The sequence below is a fragment of the Tachypleus tridentatus genome, chromosome 12 (genome assembly GCF_004210375.1).
Source record: "Tachypleus tridentatus isolate NWPU-2018 chromosome 12, ASM421037v1, whole genome shotgun sequence".
Taxonomy (NCBI): Eukaryota; Metazoa; Arthropoda; class Merostomata; order Xiphosura; family Limulidae; genus Tachypleus; species Tachypleus tridentatus.
Genome location: NC_134836.1, coordinates 36,581,720 through 36,600,569, shown reverse-complemented (window position 1 = coordinate 36,600,569; position 18,850 = coordinate 36,581,720). Strand labels below are relative to the sequence as shown.

Genomic DNA, 18,850 nt, shown 5'->3' with positions numbered 1-18,850 from the left:
TATGGTATGTAATTTATTTATATGGATATTTGTAGTGTATCTTTGGTGGTTCATGTATTTATGCTAACCTTTATAGACTGAGAAGGTAACTATGGTAGTGTATGCTCTTCTTATATGACAATTTCACTGATGTATTATTATATATATTCTTCAAGATTGAGTTTAATGTCTGGTATTTTTGTGTATATATTTCTAGTCTGAATATACCGCATAATATATTTTTTGTATATCTTTATACTCTAAGTTTATTATTTAATGTATTTATGGAAATATTTCTAGTCAAAGTATAGTGTTTAGGGTATTTACATAAATATTCCCAGGCTGAATATGGAATATGGTGTATTGGTGTCTCTCCTTTTTATACATGTATAGTCACTGATGTATTTGTGTACATACTTCAAGGTTGAGTTTAACGTTTGTGAAGTTGTGTGTATCCTTCAAGGATGAGTTTATTATAAGTATATTTGTGTATATACTTCACAGCTGAGTTTAATATATGGCAGCTGTGCAAATCCTACAAAGCTGAATTTAAGGTATAGTGTGGTTGTGTTTATCCTTTAACTGTATAGACTATAGTGTAGTTGTTTTTATCCTATAACTGTATAGACTATAGTTTAGTTGTTTTTATCCCGTAATTGTATAGACTATAGTGCAGTTGTTTTGATCCTGTAACTGTATAAACTATAGTGTAGTTGTTTTTATCCTGCAACTGTATAGACTATAGTATAGTTGTTTTTATCCTATTACTGTATAGACTATAGTGCAGTTGTTTTGATCCTGTAACTGTATAGACTATAGTATAGTTGTGCTTATCTTTTAACTGTATAGACTATAGTGCAGTTGTTTTGATCCTGTAACTGTATAGACTATAGTATAGTTGTGCTTATCTTTTAACTGTATAGACTATAGTGCAGTTGTTTTGATCCTGTAACTGTATAGACTATAGTGTAGTTGTGCTTATCTTTTAACTGTATAGACTATAGTGTAGTTGTGCTTATCCTTTAACTTATAGACTATAGTATAGTTGTTTTTATCCCGTAATTGTATAGACTATAGTATAGTTGTGCTTATCTTTTAACTGTATAGACTATAGTATAGTTGTGCTTATCCTTTAACTGTATAGACTATAGTATAGTTGTGCTTATCTTTTAACTGTATAGACTATAGTGCAGTTGTGCTTATCCTTTAACTGTATAGACTATAGTGCAGTTGTTTTTATCCCGTAATTGTATAGACTATAGTGCAGTTGTTTTGATCCTGTAACTGTATAAACTATAGTGTAGTTGTGCTTATCCTTTAACTTATAGACTATAGTGTAGTTGTTTTTATCCTATAACTGTATAGACTATAGTGTAGTTGTTTTTATCCTATTACTGTATAGACTATAGTGTAATTGTTTTTATCCTGTAACTGTATAGACTATAGTGTAGTTGTTTTTATCCTATAACTGTATAGACTATAGTGTAGTTGTGCTTATCCTTTAACTTATAGACTATAGTGTAGTTGTTTTTATCCCGTAATTGCATAGACTATAGTGCAGTTGTTTTGATCCTTTAACTGTATAAACTATAGTGTAGTTGTTTTTATCCTATTACTGTATAGACTATAGTGTAATTGTTTTTATCCTGTAACTGTATAGACTATAGTGTAGTTGTTTTTATCCTGTAACTGTATAGACTACAGTGTAGTTGTTTTTATCCTGTAACTGTATAGACTACAGTGTAGTTGTTTTTATCCTTTAACAGTAATTATGGACCATTCGGTTCATTGGTGTACATGCAGCTGACAGTATAAACTATTCTATTGGAGCATATTTCTCTCGTTTGTTGCTTGTCTGTTGTTTATTTGCGCATATCAGCTTCTAACTAGTCTTGATAAATCATTTCACCTTGGGCACGTTACTTGGTTTACTTATTTTCATAGTTCTATGCGGATTCAGCATCTTTCTAGTTGGAATGAAATATATTGTTTAGTTTTAAAAATCTACTAGCCTGACAATGAGATCTTATCTATTGGCATACATTATTCTGAGCTATGTTGAAGTACTTGCTGCTCAACTGAAGTGACTGTTTTAGCCACCTGCTTCATTTTCAGCAAATCCTTCTATTCTAAAAATAATAGTTTTTCAGTCCAGCATGTACCCTTCGCGAAATAGTAAAATATTTGCTCTGTTCGTTAAAATATTGTCGTTGGCATGATTTTAGTTTAAATGAAAAGTTTCGTTTTAATCTTTTAACATCCGTTTAAACTAAATATGATATTTCCTTTGGCATATATTAATTCCAACACATCACATGAAATATTCTCTATTGATATTACTGAAGTTTATTTTAGTTTACTTTTAAAGACATGTTGTCTTGTATATAGTATCCTAGTTTATAATAAATATCATGTCTATTGTTCGACATTCCTCTAGCATATGTGAAATGTTTTCAGTATTGGTGAACATTCATCTTTTTCAACGGACACAACTTGTTTACTGGTGTGCATGGTATGTCCTTCTTGTTCAAGGGACACAGTTTGTTTATTAGTAAACCTTCATCTTATTCGAGGGATACAACTTGGTGCAGGTGTTTATTTTCCAAGTGTTATATTTTACACGGTGATGACTTGTGTAGTTACAATGAAAATTCTGCTGTACTCGTGAATACAGTTTTAACTTGAATACAACAGTTTTAACTTGAATACAACATAGTTTTAACTTGAATACAACATATTTTCGATTTATTAAAATTATTCCAGCACGACTGTAACATGCTCATTTCTAGCTAACTTGTTTTAGGTCCGGGAGATGAAATTTGGCTTTTGGTGTACATTATTTTAATTTACGTGAGATGATTTGTACACTATTGAATATTACTCACTCTAGTTGGAATGAGCACTGTCTAAATCAAATTCAGTTCCTCCTACTTTCAGTGTTAATGTTTTGAAAGAAGTGCATTAGTTATATCTATAAGTGTACATCTTTCTGTTTTGAATGAACATTTTTTTCATGATAGTGTCCACTTCAAAGATAACTGTGAACTTATTTGTACGCATCTTTCAAGATTAAATGGCGAACTTGTGTTGGAAAGAATATGTAATATTCACGGCACTCGGCCCACTATACATTATTAGTATTGGAAGCTAGATGTACAACCAGTGTTTATTTCAAATATGAGCATACACCTACTTCTTAATAGTATGTTTACATCGCAGATGTGTTATAATAAAATGTGTTTTCTGTATGCAACAAACGTGTACCTTTTAGTACTACGTTAGTTTTGTCTTTAAAAGTTTTTCACACTATCGAAATCTAACATTTTCATTAAACTTAAATAAAGGTAAGCTTCAGGTTTAAGATAGTAACTGTAGACACACAGATATTGTCATATTTACAACTATAACTACTTCTCTAAACTTGCATCTGGAATTATTAGTGTACTAATCAGTTGTGAAAGCATTTTTTTACACTAAAACGTTAGATCAGGACAGTACCTTCGCAAAAGTATTTGAAATGTTTTAGGTAAGATTTTTTTCTATATTATATTTTGAAAAGTATAACATTTGTTGCAAAATATGGTTCTCAAGCCCCACAATCCTCAGTTATAATACGCGAGTTTAATTACCATTAGCGGAATAAGTAATAACAATAGTTAATAAACTATGAAACGTTACAACAGACATCTTTGTGTGAAATGTCTTTTATTGAAATTTTGTTCTTGAAAATTTGAAAAGAGACGTTAACTATTTCAAGGTACGCACGTGGGTATTTTGTGGCTTTGTTTATATAACTATTGAATATAAAGACGAGACACTTCATGTGATATCTGACATATTGAATAATTATTCGGGTCAACTGTTTGTTCTCTCGGACACAAATGTCGACACTGAGTTTTACAAAGTTTCATGTCATCTATTAAGGTCTTAAATTTTTCACTCAAGTTATATAAGTTCAAAATGAGTCATACTTGCAATGCAATAACATACACAAATCATCCAACTGTAAAATAAACTACATAAACAATTTCCAGTGACCTCATCTAAATTACACTTTTGTAATGCTTTATTACCTAACTTCACGTATGTAAAACTAATGTTCATGTGTTGTTCCACATCTGATTATTAAAGACATAATTTATTAACCTGTAACTATCTGTTAACAGTATCATTCACTGAAAAGCAGTTAGGACACTGAGTTACTCAAACAACTACCGTTAATACCATATGTTAGATTATTTAAACAACAATCACAGTAGTAATTTTATAAAAAAATATCTGTTGCACAAACCTCTAATAACTACAACAAATTTTCTGTAGGATATTGTTTAATTACTTAAACATATGCTTTATTTCATATTCTCGTGTAACGAATTATGAATATTTCGGTGTAAAGTATTCTTTAGATTTAATTTCTGCTTAACTGTGGTTATCATACAGTTATAACAGATTAAGCCCACTTCTCGTCTGCCACTGAAGTCGTGGACGCTTCATTTTATTCAGCTACAACTTTCTAGAACACTATGAAGACAGCTGTCGTCTCTTCTGCAAAAGTGTTAGTCCAAGAATATTAATTACAATAAATTAGTACAAAACTTATACGTATTCATATACAATATTAATGAGTTCACGAACGAAAAAGGAACTTCAAAGTCACTTTTCAGTACGTCCAGCAGACGAAACCACAAGTAAACAAGAGCCACGTCGTGAGCAGGCAGACCTAAACGTGTACATCTGTATGGAACACGTACTCTTGCTGGTTTGTCGGGTGAGTGAGTGTATTGTATGTTTGCTCAGTATAAAAACATCAAGCCCGTCTTAGTTAAACTTAATATTTATACAATTTCATTTATTTTCGTGACACGTATCATAAACTGAATTTTTAATTTGAAAAGATTTATAGCACAGTGCGAGAATTCTCTTTAAAAAAAGAAGCACAAGTGGGTACATTAAAGACAGAGAAAAAAGTCAGACAAAGCGTAATGACAAACTGTGGTAACAAGATGTATGCATTAAGGTCACATCATTTAACAAAAATCTTGCATTTTGTTTCAGACTTCATCTCAAATGTAGAATATCACCGAATTTAAATGTAGTTTACAACAATGTTCACGAGGATATCACTGAAATTAAATGTATTTTACCATAACGTTCACGAGGATATTACTGAATATAAATGTAGTTCACAGGTATAACACTGGATATATAAAGGCAGTTTGTCCCCCCCCCGTGACACAACGGCATGTCTGTGAACTTACAACGCTAGAAACCGGGTTTCGATAACTGTGGTAGGTAGAGCACGGATAGCCCATTGTGTAGCTTTCGGTTTAACTTTAAACAAGCAAACAATAAAGGCAGTTTACAACAATGTTCACGGGAATATTACTGAATATAAGAGTAGTTTACAATAACGTCCACTGCATGAAACGAATTGCCTCAACTACAAGAGCACGTTGAACCTACTTTAACTACTCTAACAGATAGGGATTAGCGTACAAATTCTACGGAAACACTGGTTGAAAATTAGATCCGGCGAAGTTTATTCAAATCGCAAAAACAAAATAAGAGTACACGAACAAGGACTTGATCCATCAATTTATCAATAATTTATCTTAAACTCTGTAGACCCTAGGCTCGAAAACATGAAATACTTTTCTAGACATCTAATTAGTATTCCTCAAAATTCTTGTATTTCACTATTTACATAAATATATTTTTAATATTTTATAAATTACGTTCGAGTGTTGAATTCTAAGCTGAAACAAGTTGCTTTAAAAGTTCCATGAAACTGGTAAATTTTGGAGTTCGAAAAAGATCCACGATAAGGGATATCCATGTCTGATACTAAAACTGTTTCTACAGGTTGTGTGCGTCTCTTCAAAATGTCTGCGTCAGCGTGCTTTGTTTTTCCTTTTCAGATTCAAAACAATTTGTATTAGTCGAAGACCCTTCTATGAGTATAATGTGCACCCCTCAATTCTTTCGTGATTAATAAAGATTCTAGTTGCTGTTTAGCACAAACCCGCACAAAGGCCTGTCTGTTCTCTACCCACCACGGGTATCGAAACCTGGTTTCTAGTTGTGTAAGTCCTCAGACATGCCACTAAGGGGAATAAAGACTCTAATCTGAAACACTCTGAAACAACTTGTTATCAATACAACATAAAGTTCCTTAGACAATCTGTAATTGAATTAATGTTATTGTCACATAACAAACAATAAAACAGAAATAGTTAAAAATGCATCACAGTATTGTTTTTAAACAGAAGGGACCAACAAAAAATTTCTTTGTTTTCAGCTTTATAGTTGACGATACAAAAACTTTTAAATATAAGTTTATTTTTCAAATGTTTAATTCACGTAGTTTAAATTCTGCTAAATTTTCTCTCCTTTTATCGTTCACAACTTTCAGTTTCTATTTATTTCAGATTGCAAGTTTAAATGACCGAAAGTGGTGTTGTCTCATTCATGTGTAATGATTTATGTTTTTCCCATTTACGTGGTGTATTGTTTTTGAAGTGTTGATTTGTGTTTTTGTTAATTCTATAATCGGGTGAGGTGCATAGATAGAAATTGACTTTACGTGTTATATTTTCAAGTTTCTAAATACTGATACTACAGCTAACCTGAGAGTTTAGAAAAAATGTTTTAAGTTCGTTTTTTGTATAGATCGTGTATCCGGCTTGTACAAATAGTGTAAATAACTAGTACCAATCACCATAAAAACATATTCCGCACCTTAAGACTGTGAGTCTCCATAAGAGTGACAGTTAAATAACAGTAGCCTATCATATGCCGATGGGTGCTATTGATTACTTACCTTTTCATCAGAGAATATACATCTATATATGAAAGATATATTATTAATTTCAAAGCTTGCATTATTGAAAGTGAAAGTATATTTTACACATCGTGATATATCTCTACACACTGCAAACTGAATGTAAAATTGAAAGTGAAAGTATATTTTACACATCATGATATATCTCTACACACTGCAAACTGAATGTAAAATTGAAAGTGAAAGTATATTTTACACATCATGATATATCTCTACACACTGCAAACTGAATGTAAAATTGAAAGTGAAAGTATATTTTACACATCATGATATATCTCTACACACTGCAAACTGAATGTAAAATTGAAAGTGAAAGTATATTTTACACATCATGATATATCTCTACACACTGCAAACTGAATGTAAAATTGAAAGTGAAAGTACATTTTATACATCATGATATATCTCTACACACTGCAAACTGAATGTAAAATTGAAAGTGAAAGTATATTTTATACATCATGATATATCTCTACACACTGCAAACTGAATGTAAAATTGAAAGGGAAAGTATATTTTACACATCATGATATATCTCTACACACTGCAAACTGAATGTAAAATTGAAAGTGAAAGTATATTTTACACATCATGATATATCTCTACACACTGCAAACTGAATGTAAATACGTTGAAATAGAAACATATTTCAACACCAGAATCTGAATGTACATTTGAGGTATATAAAGATAGATTTATATATACCGTACATTTAATATATATATATATATAAGTTGTGTTTAAAGAAAGATTTGTACACATTACAATCTAAACGTCAATATATTGTCCATAGAGAAAGATTTCTGCACATTACATTCTAAACGTCAATATATTGTCCACAGAGAAAGATTTCTACACATTACAATCTAAACGTCAATATATTGTCCATAGAGAAAGATTTCTGCACATTACAATCTAAACGTCAATATATTATACATGGAGAAGGATTTCTGCACATTACAATCTGAACGTCAATATATTGCACATAGAGAAAGATTTCTGCACATTACAATCTAAACGTCAATATATTGTACATAGAGAAGGATTCCTGCACATTACAATCTAAACGTCAATTTGTTCATTAAGAGATATATTACTATTAAAATCTCAATATAAAAATGTTATACGTAATTGTAGCTTTTTACACACTGCAATATAAATGTAGATGTATTATTTTTATATAGTGATAGGTATCTGCACACAACAATCTCATTGTAAATATATCGTTTGTAGAGGTACATTTCTGCACATCGCAAACTGAATGTAAATATGTTGTATACAGAGTTAGATGTCTACACACCACAAACAGAATATAACTATGTTCTATATATACAAAAATGTTTACCTATTACAGCTTGAATTTCAATATGTTATGTGTAGACAAAGAGCTCTACATCCTGCAAACTGAATGTATGTTATATATACAGCTAAGTTTCTACTCACTACAATTTCAATGTAAATATGTCATATATAGAGAGATATTTCTACGCACTGCAATACGAACGTAAATATGTTATTTACACCGATTTATACATGCCGCAAACTGAATGTTAGTATAATATATATACAGAGAGATTTCTACACGCCTCAAACACAGTGTAAGTATATTGTATAAAGACGTAGATTTCTACCCATCGCAAACTGAATTTAAATATATTGTACACAGAGATAGAATTCTACACACTGCAAACACAGTGTATGTTATATACAGACATAGATATCCAAACAGTGCAAAATGTACATAAATATGTTGCAACTATACAATATACATAGATTTATACAACAACGCAAACTGAATGTAAATGTGTTTATATAAAGAAAGATTCCAACACACTAGAATGTCAATCTAAATAGTTTCTATTCATACATATAGAGATATTTCTACACACTGCAAACTGAATATGAATATGTTGTACGTAAAAATATATTCCTACACGACTGATATTGAATGTAAATATAATGTATACCTTCTTATGACTGACTAAAAATGTATAATTAAGATAAACGTCCTGTGGACGAGATATATTTAAAAAATTTACGAAAGATAAACCGATATTGAGAAATTAACTATATGTAGCTAATACAATAGAGACAAAAACTTCCACAGGTGGATAATCCTTCTTTCTTTTGTCAATTTCAGCTACAATAACTTAACGTGAACAGGATATCGGTCTGTTAGTATGCTAACGTTTGTTTAATATACTGTATACAATATCTTAATGTGGGTACAACATTGGCCTCTTAGTATTCTAACGTTTGTTTCAAATACTATTTACAATAAACAAATGTAGGTTGGACATTGGCTTCATAGCATTCTAACGTTTCTTTCAAATAATATATACAATAACTTAAAGTAGATAGGACATTAGCCTGTTAGCATTCTAACGTCTGTTTGAAATAATATATATAATAATTTAATATGGATAAGACATTGGACACTTAGTATTGTAACGTTTATTTGAAATACTATATAAAAGTCTTCAACGTGAGCAAAATATTATTGTTAGTATTCTAACGTTTATTTGATATACTTTTAACTAGTACATAACGTGTGTGGAACATCGATCTGTTAGTATTATAATGTTTGTTTCAAATACTATACAGAATAACTTAATTTGCACAGGACATTGATCTGTTAGTATTCTAGCGTTTGTTTCAAATACTATAAACAAGTGCATAAAGAGCGTAGAATATTTACCTGTTAGCATTCTAACGTGTTTTTTCAAGTACTATATACAATAACTAATTGTGGGTAGGATATTGTTTGTTTCTATTCTAACGTTTGTTTCAAATAGTATATAGAATAACACTATGTGCCTAGTATATTGGCCTTTTAGTATTGTAACGCGTGTTTGAAATACTATATACAACCACTTAATGTGTTTAATACATTGACCTGTTAGTATTGTAGCGTTTCTTTGAAGTACTATCTACAATAACTAAATGTGAGAAGGACATTGGCCTAAATTGTATTCTGACAGTTGTTTGAAATACTACATACAATAAGTTAACCTGCAATGGACATTGGCCTGTTAGTAGTCTAACAGTTGTTTGAAATACTATAAACAAGTATATAACGAGCGTAGGATATTGACTTTTTTTTAAATACTATACACAATAATTTAATGGGCATAGGACATTGGTATTTTAGTATTATATATAATACTTTAATGTGGGTAAGACATTAGTCACTTAGTAGTAACGTTTATTTGAAATGCTGTATAAAAGAACTCATCGTAAGTAAAATTTTGTTCTTTTAGTATTCTAATGTTTGTTTTAAGTACTATATACAATATATTAAGATGGATAGAACATTGTTCTGTTAGTACTCTAACGTATGTTTGAAATACTATGTACAATTACCAAGTATGGGTAGGACATTGTCTGTTAGTATTCTAACATTTTTTTGAAATACTATACCCAAGTACGTAACATGGGTAGAACATTCATCTGTTAGCAGTCTATTGATTGTTTCAAATACTACATAAAATAATTTGATGTGTATAGTACATTGACAATTAGTATCGTAACAACTGTTTGAAATGCTATATACAATAACTGAACGTCGGAAGGACATTGTTTCTTAATATTCTAACATTTGTATGAAATATTACACACAATAATTTATCGTGGATAGAACGTTGGCCTTTTAGTATTGTAACGTTTGTTTGAAATACTATATACTATAATACAATGTGGGTAGAATATTAGTCACTTAATATTGTAATGTTTGTTTCAAATATTGTATACAGTAGCTAAATGTGGGTAGAACATTGGTCTGTTAGTATTCTAATATTAGTTTGAAATTCTACGTACCATACCTTAACATGTGTAGGACATTGGTCTGTAAGTATTCAAACGTTTGTCTGAAATACTAGATACAATAAATTAAAGTTGGTAAAACATTGGTCACTTACTATTGTAAAGTTCGTTGGAAATACTGTATAAAAGAACTCAACGCGCCTAAAACATTGTTCTATTAATATTCTGTTGTTTGTTTGAAGTTCTTTACACAATAACTAGAAGTGAGTAGGACATGATCTGTTAGTATTTGAATGTTTGTCTCAAATACTATAAAAATTTACACGACGAGCGTGGAATATTGGTCAGTTAACATTTTATTCTTTGTTTCAAATACTATTTACAATAACTTAATGTGCATAGTACATTGGCCTTTCTGAATTATAACGTTTGCTTGAAATACTATATACAATAATTAAACTTGGGTAGAACATTCATCTGTTAGTATTATAACGTTTTCTTTCAAATACTATATACAATAACTCAATAAACATAGAACATTGGCCTGTTAATATTGTAACGTTTGTTTCAAATAATATATACAATGAATGAATGTGGATAGAACATTGATCACTTAGTACACTAATGTTTTTTTTTTTAAATACTATGTAAAATAAATAGGACATTCGCCTTTTAGTATTGTATTATTTATTTCAAATACTATATACAATGAATAAATATAGGCAGAACGTTGGCTTGTTGGTATTCTAACGTTTGTTTTCTACACACCAAATCTTAATGCGTATATCACAACGATCTTTTGTATTGTAACGTTTGTTTGAAACACTAGATACAATAAGTAAACATAGGTAGAACATTTTCTTTTCATATTATAACATTTTTTTGAAATACTGTATTAAAGAACGTGAGTAGAATACTGTTCTGTTAGTATTTTAGCGTGTTTTTTAAGTACTATGTACAATAACTAAATTTGGTAGGACATTGTCTATTAGTATTCTAACGTTTGTTTGAAATACTATAAATAAGTAGCCAACATAAGTAGATCATTTATCTATTAGTATTGGAACATTTGTCTGAAGTATTATAAACAAGTATATAACATGGTTAGAGCACTGATCTGTTAGTATTCTAACGGTTGTTTCAAATACTACATACAATAATTCAATGTGCATAGAACATTGGCCTTTGAGTATTGTAGCGTTTGTTTGAAATACTATATACAACAAATGAAGGTGGATAGGGCAGTGGCCTATTAACATTCTAAAATTTGTTTTAAATACTGGATACAATATATCAGGGGTGGGAAACTTATTTTTCATATTGGCCACAACTGTGGCTAATGAAAACAACGTTGGCCACACTATTAAAAAAAAAAGAAAGTCTAATCAAAATAATTGCATTTCACCTAACCTTCAATGTGAAAATTGATGGGGGTTTTCATCAACAGGTTTCTTGAATTTTGGCTTAATATCTATGCTCAATAAGCATCTTAACTCTGCCTCTAAATTTATGTCAGTAAGCCAAGATGTGTATCTGGACTTGAGAAAATCTAGCGTAGAAAATGTTGACTCACACATCCATCCGGATTCCAAATTTTGGAAGACTCTCATTTTCAGAATAGTGGGTTACATCTCTCTGACAGAACATTTTTGTTTACCTTTTATGTGTTCTACACTTTGCAGGGTAAGCATTTCGTCTTCAAATCCACACGTATCCAAAGACAAAAAAGATGTAATTTTCTTACCAAGTCAAATTAAAATGGATCATGCAAAAATTTAAATATCAATTTCAAATTTTTAAATTCGGAGAAACGTGATTCAAATTTTTGAGGTAGATTTTTGATCTAGTTTACATAGAAATCATCTTTAGCATCAGAGAATTTGTTTTATGAATTTCCGGCAAAGCTACTCGAGGACTATCTGCGTTAGCTGTCCATAATTTAGTAGTGTAAGACTAGAGGGAAGGTAGCTAGTCATCACCACCCACCGCCAACTCTTGGACTACTCTTTTATCAACGAATAGTGGGACTGACTGTCACATTATAACGCCCTCACGGCTGAAAGGGCGAGCATGTTTGGTGCCACCAGGATTCGAACCCACGACCATCGGATAACCAGTCGAACGCCTTAATACACTTGGCTATGCCGGGCGGCATCAGAGAAATCATAGTCCTTATTATATTTTAGAAAACTATTCAACTTTGCAAAATTTGTCAAATCATTCTTTTGTAATTGTTCCGCAAGAAGTATTTGCTTTAACTTAAATTAATGAATAGACTGTTATTACTCGCTTATTATTTTACCTCTTTCCTGAAACTTCTTATTCAAATTATTCAAGTGAACCATCATATCGCACAGAAAGTGCAAATCACACTACCCTGACAAAGGTTCAATTTCATGGAAATTTTCAGTCTTACCTTTTTTCAACAAGTTACTCTTTTATTTGAGGAAATAAGGAAGTAAATCGTTCCAAGACTTTTCCTTTATTTAACCATCTTACATTTGCAAAATCAGTGAGATCATCAAAAGTACAGTCACTGCTTTTCTTCAAAGACTCAACAAACTGTCGATGGATGAGAGAGTTTCCACTTCTAATATAATTCACAATTTTTACAACAAGGTCATCAAATTTTTCAATTCATCACTTTTAGACCTCTGAGCACATAAATTTTCCTGATGCAAAATGCAGAGGAAAGATGGCAGCGTGAACTTCACATTATTTTCAATTAAATGCTGCTTCAATAGAGAAACAAATTTTAATTTCGCTACAGTTAGCGCCGTCTGTTGTGACAGAAACCAGTTTTCTTTAAAATCCAGATTGATTTTTTTTGACAGTTGAAGAAATTTTGGAAAGAAGATTTTTCCACATGTTCGATCACGTAATCCACAAAGGCCAAGCATTTTTTCCCTCACTTGAAGATCTGAAGTTACACATCGAACCCAAAATATCAACTGTGCAGTGTCACTAACATCTGTTGACTCATCTAGCGCTAAAGAAAAATACAAAGTCTTTTAGTTGTTTTATGTCTTTTGCTAGCTCTTGCATTCTGCGAACAATTGTTCTTCGACTTAATTGCAAATTATTTACCTTTCGAAGAATAGCATCTTTAATTTTTGAATCATAATTATCCAACAGAGTTTCAATGACCACAATCAATATTTTTTTACTAATTCAGCATCAGAAAATGATTTCTTTATTGAGCTAGAATCCAAGCTACTTTATAGCTAGCTAACGTAACTAATTCTATCGATGACAAATCTTTTTGGGCCTCACTTTTGTTCATGAAGTTGTGCTTTCAAACGGCTAATTTCATTACGATTATTATGAGCTGAAAATTTTACATCAATTTCGTTGTGAAAATTGTTAAAGAGTTTCTTAACGTTGTATACTTTATTGTTCCTAATAACTTTGTTACACAAAAGACACACTGGCTTATTATTTGTTTCAATCACTACAAATTTCAATTCCCAACTTTCATTAAATTTTCGTTTCACGTTTTTCTTGTCACGCGCCATTCATTTTCGGCAGTAATGCCATTATTAATTAAATTGTCTTTATTTTCTGAGTGTTCACCATCATCTGGATTATTTCGTTTTCGAATTATCCACTTATCCATATTATGGGACTAAAAACAAAATACATTTAAACACTTGAAAGTTGTACAATCAAAACATGTTTGCAAACGCATGCAAAACAACGCACATTCGATAACAAATATCTAAACTAGACTGATGTTACAAAATGGGCGGAGTCTGTGGCAGTGATGAAGCGCACGACATTAGCAATGACATGAGGCAGTGCAGTTGCTAATTGCCAAATTTGCGATAAAAAATAAATGATAGAAAAAGTTGATTCCTAAACTCGAGCTGCTAAAATTGCGCTATCCACTGGCCACATGTGGCCAGTGGCTATAGACTTATCCACCCGTGCAATAAATTAAAGTAAGAAGAACGTTCTTGATTACGAGAAACCCACTTGAAAAACATGTATTTTAGAACGGCTGTTATGGGTGTTAACACTTTTGTTGATAAGGAGAGAACAAGTATTAGTACATATCATATGTTCCAGACATCAGCGCAAAAATAATCAACACTTGGAAAAAACTTATAACAAAACACAACATTTCAGTAAACACCAAATTTATTCAAAAACCGGGTACGAAACTAAAGTCCATACCATGTAAAACTACACTGACAAACACAACACTGACATGATTAATGAAATACAATGCAACAACTGCCACCACTTCTATATTGGAGAAACAAGCAGAAAAATGGAAACTAGATTCAAAGAACAAAAAAAAAAACATCTCCACATGTTTCTGAACACTGCAAATCAAATAAACATAACATAACCATAGAAAACACCTAGATATTAAGTAGGGAAACAAATATAAACAAACGCAAAATCAAAGAAGCCCTACTTATACAGCAACTGAAACCAAAATTAAACCAATATAAAGGAACACCTTTATACCCATACTAATCAACAACCTAACATCCACCTGAAACGCTCCCTACAATCCCATACCCGTTTATACTCTCGTCCCTAAGACATGTTTGTTTTCTTTGTTTTTTGAATTTCGCGCAAAGCTACTCGAGGATTATCTGCGCTAGCCATCCCTAATTTAGCAGCGTAAGACTAGAGGGAAGGCAGCCAGTCATCACCACCCACCGCCAACTCTTGGGCTACTTTTTTACCAAAGAATAGTGGGATTGACCGTCACATCATAACGCCCCCACGGCTGAAAGGGCGAGCATTTTTGGTGCGATTGGGATTCGAACCCGCGACCCTCGGATTACTAGTCGAACGCATTAACTCACCTAGCCGTGCCTAACCCCCCTAAGATATGTCTCCGTCAACGGTCACATTCAAATTTTCTTTCTTAACCTGAAGATGACCTAGGAAGGTCGAAACGTTGTTCTCTCCTTATCAATAAAAATGTTAATACCCATAACAGCCGTTCTTAGATACATTTTTATGGGAAGAACATTATTCTATTAGAATTCTCACGTATGTTTGATGTACCATATCAGAGATGGCCAAACTTGCTTGACGTAAGAGACACATAATAAACTTCAGATGTTTGAGAGCCACAAGACATGAACAAATAACACACACGTTTTTATTGTTACATGTACATTGTGTTACATAAATATTATATAAATATTAATAAATACATGTATGTAATAATATTTATTCATGTATGTAGTTTTTTTTATACATATATACCAAATGTTTTTAAAATCCTGGCTGGTTATTGTTTTAACTATATTGAGCATATTTAATACGGTAATGAACTACGGAAAAATATGCAAATTTGCATTTCATTAACATTAAATTAGACTTCCAAAAATAAAAATAAAAGGGGTATGAACAGATATTTTTAATGATATTTATTTTGTCTTAGTAAATATCTGGTCAAAACATGGAGGAAAATATGTGAAACAATAAACTTAGAGATATTTTAATCAGATACCACCTTAACAATTTTTTAGTCTTGTCAAAATTTTTCTCACACAAACAGACATTGATACAATTATCAGGCTATTTACTGCTAGTAGAGGTCTTGTGAGTTTCCATCTTGGTGGTAAGTTGTTGAAATTCCGTCTGATATGTTGTCAAGGCCGTACAAATTAGCTCCGTCAGGTGTTGATTTGTAAGGATTACACGACGCTTCGACTTCACAAACTTCATTGAGAGTACAGTGATTCCCAGCAGTATGTTGTGCTGAAAGTTGAGATCAGTCGTACACTGGTTTTCTTCAGTTCAGGATATTTTATTTCAGGAAATTTCTTCCAGAACTCAATTGTAGAATAAAATTTATGGAGCATCATTAAACCCAGGTTCTCCTGTAGTTCTATTAATTCCATTTCTACAGCAGTTAATTCTGTAACCAGAGGTTCGAGGATTAAACAACCATCATTGATCACATCAACCATGAATGGATTTACAAAAAAGGCGAAGCAGGGCTTCAGCTTCTGCAAGTCCTCAAATCTGTCTAGAAAATGATCAAGCAGTCCTTGTAATTTATCTTTGTATTCTTCCAGTTTGTGGTATTTCAATATCAGGGAATGGATTTACTCTCCTTTTGAGATTGGGAAAGTGACTGAAGTTTCTTGACAATATGTCTCTTTGAAAAAGTCTTATTTTATTCTGAAAGCTGAAAATTGTTTGAGTAAGATGAGAAACAATCTTATCCTTCCCCTGGAGTGCCAAGTTGAGAGTTTATAGATGATTCATTATATCAGTGAGGAACATTAGATCTTATATTCCTTCATCATTTCCCAATTGAAGATAGAGTCGTTTCTTTTCTTCAAGAAAAGTAATAATATGCTCCGACAGATCAACAAACCAATTTAAGACATTGCTGGTTGACAGCTACCTCACAATGCAGTAGAAAGAGACATCAATGAGTTTATCTTCAAGCTCCAGTTCTTCAATAAAATGTTTGAACTGTCGGTGAGTCTTCCCATTTAAGCGTATGTAATTGTCAATTTCAAGAACAAATTTTATAACATCTTCATACTTCAAGTATCTGGCCGCCAGGTGTTCACGATGAATAATGCAATGAACAGGGAGAAAAATATGAAAAGCTGGGATAACTTTTCATAAGTGCAATTAATCCTGCATTTTTCCCTACTTTTGGTGGTGCTCTATCTGTTGCAACACTCACGAGTTTATTCAGTGGAATATCAGCATTTGTTAATGCTCCGTCAAGCGCATTTTTAATGTCAACACCACGAGTTGTTTCTTTTAGTGCCACTAAGTCCAGCATCTCTTCTTTCACAATTACAAATTCACAAATACCGCCAGTTGTGGGTTGTCTTGTACATCTGTAGATTCGTCAAGGACTAGGTTGAATGCAAGAGATATACGTCTCACTGTAGTTTAGTGTGAAACTGGTGTTTGTGCTATTCGTCGCTGAAGTTTTGTGTTATTTGGATCTAACACTGCAACAACTTCAGCTATATTCTTCTTAACAAATTCACCATCAGAATACAGGCATTTAGCACACGCAATATCCCATGATATAACAAAACTAGCTTCAGTCGTTGTCGTTCAGTCGTTCCTCACTAAACGTTGCCAATAGTGTTTGCTGACTATTTAGTGATGATTTTAACACAGCTAACTTGCTTTCCATAATTCTGATTTAGGCGGATAATCAGACGAAACGTTTTAGTGATTTATTTTATAGTGGTGTTTCAAGTTACTGGCTTTGTAATGACTGAGTAACACATTGCAGATAAGACACAAAGGGTTACCTCCTTTAACGATGAGTGCAAAGTCTTTCTCCCACTCTGGCTGAAAATTTCTGTTTTTATCTTCATACTTTCGCTTATTACAATTTGGTGACGCCATCTTCCTTCACAAAATTTTCACAGACACTTGTAAAAAAATTAAAGTGAAAATAAACAATAAGTTCCAACACACTACATCGTCCAGTATCACACTAACACTTCTCTAAGTTCACTGCCCGCAACACAGCCACACACGCCACAATAACGCGATCACAAGCTACGCCCACTAAAACTAACATTGTCAGCACCAGCTTGTATGATTACTGATTCTCCAGCACAGTTTCTCTGTAATCCTTGCTGATCCGAAATTTATTTAATCTCCGACTCAAATCTAGTGTTAAAATTAGGGTTTAAATTCTTAAATATATTTACTTACCATGAATATTAAACTTACGTCTTAATCCGGTGGACTCTCAGTTTATACCAGGTAAATAATTATATAGCTTGAAAATTGTATTTACCTTTTATATTAATTGTGATGCAAAAGGAGCTCAGCCAACATATTTCCGCGAGCTGTACATTATATATCAAAGAGCGGCATGTGGCTCGCGAGCCGCGGTTTGGCCAACCCTGTGCTATATACTATAACTTAAAGTAAATACGACATTAGCCTTTTAGCATTCTAAGATATGTTTCAAATACTATATACAATAATTTAACATGAGTAGGATATTTGTCACTTAATATTATATGTTTATTTGAAATACGTTATACATTAGATAAATGTGGGCAAAGCCTTGATCTTTAAGCATTTTAACGTTAGTTTCAAATACTATATACAATAACTTAATGTGTATGGGACATTGACTTTTTGTGTTGTTATGTTTTTTTTTAAATACTGTATTCAATAACTAAACGTGGGAAGACATTATCTCTTAGTTTTGTAACGTTTGTTTGAAATACTATATTCAGTAATTTAATGTGAATAGATCTTTGGCCTTTTAGTTCTGTGACGTTTGTTTCAAAT

General features: G+C 31.9%; 1 protein-coding gene across 1 annotated transcript in view; it reads left to right on the top strand.

The window, feature by feature from the left end:
- Positions 1 to 4,442: 4,442 nt before the first annotated feature.
- The window catches only part of LOC143235850 (transforming growth factor beta regulator 1), a 111,352-nt gene continuing 96,944 nt past the window's right edge, over positions 4,443 to 18,850 (top strand). The window contains exon 1 of the mRNA XM_076474091.1: positions 4,443 to 4,747. The gene's annotated coding sequence lies outside the window, so the exon portion shown is untranslated. The remainder of the gene's footprint in view (positions 4,748 to 18,850) is intronic.